Source organism: Tiliqua scincoides, chromosome 7 (assembly GCF_035046505.1).
Source record: "Tiliqua scincoides isolate rTilSci1 chromosome 7, rTilSci1.hap2, whole genome shotgun sequence".
NCBI lineage: Eukaryota > Metazoa > Chordata > Lepidosauria > Squamata > Scincidae > Tiliqua > Tiliqua scincoides.
In genome coordinates this window covers 4,635,001-4,642,500 of record NC_089827.1, presented here as the reverse complement: position 1 = coordinate 4,642,500, position 7,500 = coordinate 4,635,001, and the positions used below count along the sequence as shown (strand labels likewise).

Sequence of the window (7,500 nt, the reverse complement as noted above, 5' to 3'; positions counted from 1 at the left end):
GATATATACATCCTTTGTGCAGATCAAGTTTATAGTACAGTACTGCCCCTTATTCACAGGGGTTCCATTCTGGAACCCCCTGCAGAGAACTAAAACTGCGAATATGAGCAAACGTATCAGGATGTATGTCAGACTCCTGAATCTTTTAGACCTGCAAATCCCATTTCATGTTTCAAATTCGCTGGAATTAAAATACAGGCTTCCCCAGCCCTCTGAATGCCTTATAAGGGCATAAAAATGACACTCCTCGAGAGTCGGCTGGGCCAGCTCAGGGACGCGCACCAGCCCGAGGAGACTGTCTCCACGCCAACTTGGGGAGGGAGGGTTACGTTGGCCGAACTCAGCCAACACAGGGGTCTGAGATGGGCGGAGGCAGGGAGGAGGCGGGAGGGAGGCATTTTGGGGTAGGGGGAAGGTGGGTGGAGTGCAGTTCTGGGGTGGGTGGGTGGGGAGCAGGAGGTAGGGTTCTCCAAGTAGCCCGTTCCCTGAGTAGCACAGAGCAGCTGCAAGCTGCTTCGCTCGCCTCAGACTTATGCAACTTCCGGAGGTGGCGCAAGTCCTAGGAGACCCATTGGGACAGTGGTAGCTAACCCAGGGGTAAGGGGAAGAAATAGGATTGTGCTGGTAGTTACGTAAAGGATGAAAAAAATCACTGACACCCACATTCATTTCTTAGTTTTAAAAGAAACTTAGATATAGTTGGCCTGCATCTTGTGTGAGGGTTCCATTGCAGAGTCGACGCATACAGCTAAAATCACATATATAGTCAAAATTGCCTTGAAAATCCATGACATCCAGAAAATGCATACTGTCTCTGTAAATACTACAGAGACAGGAACTGAGAACACCAGCTTTTTTCCTCTGATCTTAGGCTCCCTCCAGGCATGTATTTACTTAGTAAGTAGAAAGGTGGGCGGAATTGCCCGCAGTATTTAAACTGCTGCTTTTTCGTTTTTAGTTTGCGGGCCTAAAGTTGAATGTGCCAAAGTCGATCATGTGCAAGATATGGGCCAACTGCATATGATAAGAGAGCGACTAAGATGATTACGGGGCTGGGGCACCTTCCTTATGAGGAAAGGCTACGTCGTTTGGGCCTCTTCAGCCTAGAAAAGAGACGCCTGAGGGGGGACATGATTGAGACATACAAAATTATGCAGGGGATGGACAGAGTGGATAGAGAGATGCTCTTTACACTCTCACATAATACCAGAACCAGGGGACATCCACTAAAATTGAGTGTTGGGCGGGTTAGGACAGACAAAAGAAAATATTTCTTTACTCAGCGCGTGGTCGGTCTGTGGAACTCCTTGCCACAGGATGTGGTGCTGGCGTCTAGCCTAGACGCCTTTAAAAGGGGATTGGACGAGTTTCTGGAGGAAAAATCCATTATGGGGTACAAGCCATGATGTGTATGCGCAACCTCCTGATTTTAGGAATGGGTTAAGTCAGAATGCCAGATGTAGGGGAGAGCACCAGGATGAGGTCTCTTGTTATCTGGTGTGCTCCCTGGGGCATTTGGTGGGCCGCTGTGAGATACAGGAAGCTGGACTAGATGGGCCTATGGCCTGATCCAGTGGGGCTGTTCTTATGTTCTTATGTTCTTATGATTAACACATGAGTTGATAAAATACGGACCTAAATTTTAGAGTACTGTTAATTTTAACATGCCACAATTAATGATTGTTATATTGTTTTTAAGCAAAGGAGAAGACCTTCAAACTCAGGTGGCATAGGTGAGTTCCACTTAACAACCTAGCCGCCTTGCTCCGAACCAGGTGAAGTTTCCGGAGAGTCTTCAAGGGCAGACCCACATAAAACCGTAGGAATCTAACCTAGGTTTTAGAATTAAGACCATGGCAACCTGTCTCTCTGCCTAGAAGAGCTTACAGCTGGCACTTCAGCCTGAGTGTTGCCACGGATGCTACTTCAGTATCTAATAGTGTGAGGACGAGACAAATGCTGAACCAGTGTAAGGACCAGGCAACACAGCAACAATTATTGCAGTTTGGAAGTTCCAAGTACTCAGAAATAGTATTTTTTCTTTAGAAAGGTATGACAAATATAAATTCCAAAAGGTAACCTTTTTAGTCACAGAAACAATAAAGGGTGATGGCACCTTAAAGGTAAAATGTACTGTATACTGTGGCATAAGATTTTATAGGCCAAAATTGACAAATACATGAATTACTATACACACACACATATATATATGTATGTATGTATATACGTACATACACACATACACACACTATATATATATATACATATATGTGTATGTATATATACATATATATATATATATATACATATATATATATATATATATACATATATGTATATATATACATATATATACACATATATACATATACATATATATACATATATATACATATATAGGGGTGAGAGGAGAGGGGAAGAGAGAAATATTTACATCACTGTGTGTGGCTGTGATAGTTCTGAAGTCACTAATATTTTCAGCACAACGAAGACTGCAAATTCAGTAAAAACCTCAGAAGATGTTTTAGGATGTTTTAATGTTGCACAATGTTATTGTACAAACCATCCCCTGGAAACACCCCCACAGCTGGTAAAGAAATTGTCTAAATAAATACATTTCTTACGTACACCAGAACAAACAGGAGTGTGTGTGTGTGTGTGTGTGTGTGTGTGTGTGTCACATTGACAGAATAAAGCAAAAAGGCCTAGACACGCAAGAGGAAGTGAATCATTTTATTAAGCAGAAGTAAACAAGATGCATTTAAAAAGAATAGAAGTTCCAAAATGAACATGGCCTCGAGAACCAGTTGCAAGAGGTGAGGGTAGGTGTGAAAACACAATGGTGGGAGAGATGTGTGCCTTTTTCTCCTTGTGTGCCTCCCAGAGGCAGCTGGTAGGCCCCTGTGAGATACCGGATGCTGGACTAGATAGCCCTTCTGGCCTGATCCAACATAGCTTTTCTTATGCCCTTGTTAGATATCTACTAGATGTAGTTATTGAAGAGCAATTTCCCAATTTGGCAAACAGAAAAGAGCTGTTTGCCTATCAAGATAGTATAAGTAAAGGTATATTAACCAAAAACAGCCAACTACCTTCTGAACTTAGATCCAACCTGCACAATGCAAGCTTTGGTAGAGGAGGAATAAATAGGCTGGCACCCAATGAGACAGCATTCCATATGATCAGTTTTAGCACAACAAACCTGAAATTGTAACTTATTTGATGAAGGAAAGACATCAGCAATCCCACATTAAAAAAACTCTTCTGTTTCAGGGATATCAACTTTCTTCATCAGCCAAAGTAGAACACACGGCGGATGGGAAAATGAGATTATTTCCTCAGCTGGTGGAATCATGATTTCAACTGTCTGAAAAGTGATTATGCAAGAATTCCTGGATTGTGTTTGCAACATCACCAGTGTAATACAGTAAACTCCCAGTCCCATGACCACACAATGTCGTAATCCTAACAAAAATTATCTCTTTGCAGCCTTTGTACTGCAAAGGATCCGTACTGGAGCACAGATCATCCAGTTTTTAAAACAGTTGTGACAAAAGAACACCTTCTCCGCCATCAACGCACACAGAAAGGAAGGCTGCCCTGCCCTCATTTGAAACTAGGAGGTGCTGAACTGTCCAAAGGTTGAATGCAGGACGGACACATTTTGAAGTAACTATATAACTATAACTATATATAACTATATAACTAGGTTAGTTGGCAACCTTCAGTCTCGAAAGACTATGGTATCGCGCTCTGAAAGGTGGTATATATAACTATATAACAATATTATTGAACAGTAAGTCAAGAGTTACAGAGCATGCACAATAGCTAGTAAACACAACTTGCATTCTGCAAACATAGATACACTGTACATTCCAGTCTGTCACTGGAAATTTTCTCTCCACCTGCCCTCCAATCAGATATGGTTCAACATGTGAAAGTGCATGGAAACTCCCACAGTTCAACACTACGTACCAACATGACGTTCACATCTTTGATTTGATTTGCTCTGAGCTCAAACTTCATCCTCTACAACACGGATAGTTTCATGTTTACAGTTTGGACCATTAGAAACAAAAAAAGGCCTTGTTTTCAGGCTTAGAACAGATGTACAAAGTTCAGCTTTCTAGCTAGTTTGGAAGCATTTTCACCATTTGGGGCTCTACTTCTATGTCTCCCATTTGAAAGGAATGTCTCTGTTTTGTTCTTCAGGAATATAGTAACCTGCATCTTAGATGTAGTGTGTACCATATTTTGGCTTTATAGCCAATGCAGAAGAATAGAAACAAATTATGATACACCAATGAGAAAGTTAAAAAAAAAAAAACTTATAAAGCAATAAAGATTAAAGCCAGTGATTCTGAAACATTTTAGCACTGGGACCCACTTTTTAGAATGACAATCTGTTGGGACCCACCAGAAGAAGTGATGTCATGGCTGGAAGTGACACCATCCATATAGGTTTTATACCTAAGCCACGATCAGTCAAAGATCCCCTTTCCCAGCGTGCCTGAGCTGTTATTTTGCATAGCTTGGAATTCAAACATTCTAGCTTAGAAGTCGAAGCAGAAGCCTTTCCAGTGTCCCACCCTCCCATCTATTTAGGGCAAAACCCCATGCCTCTCTCCCACCTGGAGCCTGCCCTGCTCAGCAGTTCTGTACTCTGGATTTTCAGCTCTGTATTTTCAGTGGCGGCTGAGCTAGGTCCTATGCGACCCACTTGAAATTGGCTTGCGAGTGGGTCCCAACCCACAAACACTGTTTTAAGCAATAAAGGTTTATGCAGAACTAAAGGCATGTAAGTGCCAGCAGAGTTTCAAATAACGGTTAATCTTATGAGCGTTTCAGATTAAATCAAAGTAAGAAAAAGCTTTCTATAGCCCCAATAATCTATCTACCAAGAAAAAGTTCTAATTATTGTATTTTAATGTGTTTGGATTGCTTATACATCATTCCTAACCAAACCCTTATCAGCTCTGATATATTTTCAAGGTTATTTTTGTTTTCCCCACCAGCTGCTGGAAAAATTTAATTAAATTAATAAAGGGTTCAGTCCTATCCAAGGAGAATGGGAGAAATGACTAGTTGGATTGGGGTCTACAGGGGTGGGTGGGTGTAATGTTGGTCAGACTGCTTGTTCACAAAGTTCATTTGATAAAACAATTCTATTGGTATGCTTACAAAGTTAAAAAAAATGAGTCTTCCTGGACCAGACAAAATCTACCTACTCCAGCATCCTGTCTCCAACAGTGATCAGCAGCTGATCATTTACGAAGCATGTATATTGCTGTGTATTAATAATATATATTTAAGATCTGCATTTAATTAATGATATGATTAATATAATTAATATTAATATAGTTAATATTTCTGGCCACTTCCTGTTTAATGATGTCACTTCCAACCCTCAGGAACACGATGGGGAGTCATGGCCAACAGCTACGGGGGGGTCAAGGGAGTCACTGGCCGGAAAAGTTTGAGTACCACTGCCATAGGCCCTTGATAGGATTGGATGGTAATTCACAAAAAGTAAGTTCCTAGCATGACTCTCTGAACTTAGGGCACTAGCCTATCCAACGTTCCAGCACTTTAGCAGCCGCAATGCAGCACCCAGGTTAGGGAACAAATGTTCCCTTACAAGGAGGAGCCCTCTGTGACAGCCTCCCCACCACAGGATACAGAGCATGCCTCATTGGCATGGTTGCACCAGCGCAGGAAAATTGGATAGGATTGGGCCCTTAGCATCCAACACATCCAATACCCCTAACAAGTTACTCCATGAACAGAAAACATGTAAAATTGGGTCTTTAAGCATATAGGAGGAGTTCTTCATTCTAGGACAGGGGTGTCCAAAGTTTTTGGCAGGAGGGCCACATCAGCTCTCTGACACTGTGTCAGGGGCGGGGGGGGGGAGAATTAATTTACATTTAAAATTTGAATAAATTTACATAAGTTTACATAAATGAATATATTAAAGATGAACTTATATGAATGAATGAAGGTCTTGCAATAGCTCAATGCCTATAAAAGGCCTTGCACAAAGCAAGGCTGGCCTTTCCTTTGCTGCCACTGCTGCATCACAGATGTGAAAGAGCAAGCAGTGGAGGAAGCCCTCATCCCACAGCTCACACGAGAGGTCAAACAGTCGCCCTCACGCTGAGAGAAATTGCACTGGGCCAGTGCAGGCTTCAACTAATCTCTGGAGACTGGGGGCTCCCTGAGGGCCGCATTGAGAGGCCGCAAGGGCCGCAAGTGGCCCCCAGGCCGGGGTTTGGGCACCCCTGTTCTAGGATACTTCCAACCACAAAAGCCTTAGTTCCTAAGAAAACATGATAAACTGCAGTATAATATATAAAATAAATGCCCCGTAGACAAGGAACAACAGTGAAATCCTGGGCATTTTTATTCAGAAGTTCTATTGTGTTAAACGAGGTTTACTGTCCGGTAAATACAGGTGAGTCCACTTTATCAGCAGATTCAGAACCTGCGGTCTTGACCTACTGGGGATCCCGAACCCATCGCTCCTGGATCCAGGGCTGAGTCTCCTAGACTTGACGGGAAAACCTTACTGAGGCCCATAGAGCTGTGTGTGGCCTCTATGGGCCTCAGAGTAAAGTCTTGGTTGCCTCCAGAGCTTCTACTGGACCACAATCTACAGATTTAATCATCTGTGGGGGATCTGGGAACGGATCCCCGGAATCCATAGGGCACACATAGGGCTACAGCTCAAGTATAATAAACTCAGATGGCGAAACACAGGCAAACTGTGTCACATTCTTCAGGAGTCGAGAGTAATTTTTAAAAGATCGTGTACTGGCAGAATGCCTTCATCAACGCCAACAGAATATCAATTAAGCCTCAAGTGTGAAAGCAAGTTGCTTCCATTCCGCACTACTAGTCACATCCAAAACATCTTTTGGCACTTTCAGTGTTATACTGCCTCAGCTTCTCTCTTTGCAACACTCTGTGTTGGCTTAGGAGCTGGTATACCCCATCCTAGACTCTGAACAGTAAGACAAGCTGTTCCTGCTATTAGTGTGGTCACATCGAGCTGGAACATTAATTCCAATTCTGCATCCATTTTCTTAGGAAATTGCATAAAATGTCTTGAAAGCAGCTCTGCAAAGAGCTAAATCATTCCTAGGATGAGACAAATTATTGTATTGGCAACCTTCAGTCTCGAAAGACTATGGTATCGCGCTCTGAAAGGTGGTTCTGACACAGCGTCTAGTGTGGCTGAAAAGGCCAATCCGGGAGTGACAATCCCTTCCACACACACAGTCTGTCCCTGGTCTGTCTCCCTGGCTATGGGCCTTCCTTCTTTGCCTCTTAGCCTCAGACTGTTGGCCAAGTGTCTCTTCAAACTGGGAAAGGCCATGCTGCACAGCCTGCCTCCAAGCGGGCCGCTCAGAGGCCAAGTTTCCCACCTGTTGAGGTCCACTCCTAAGGCCTTCAGATCCCTCTTGCAGATGTCCTTGTATCGCAGCTGTGGTCTACCTG

At 43.0% G+C, this 7,500-nt stretch overlaps 1 protein-coding gene across 2 annotated transcripts in view; it reads right to left on the bottom strand.

Moving 5' to 3' along the window:
• CPNE8 (copine 8) overlaps positions 1-7,500 on the bottom strand; it is a 52,792-nt gene that overhangs the window by 37,510 nt on the left and 7,782 nt on the right. The window lies entirely within an intron of this gene.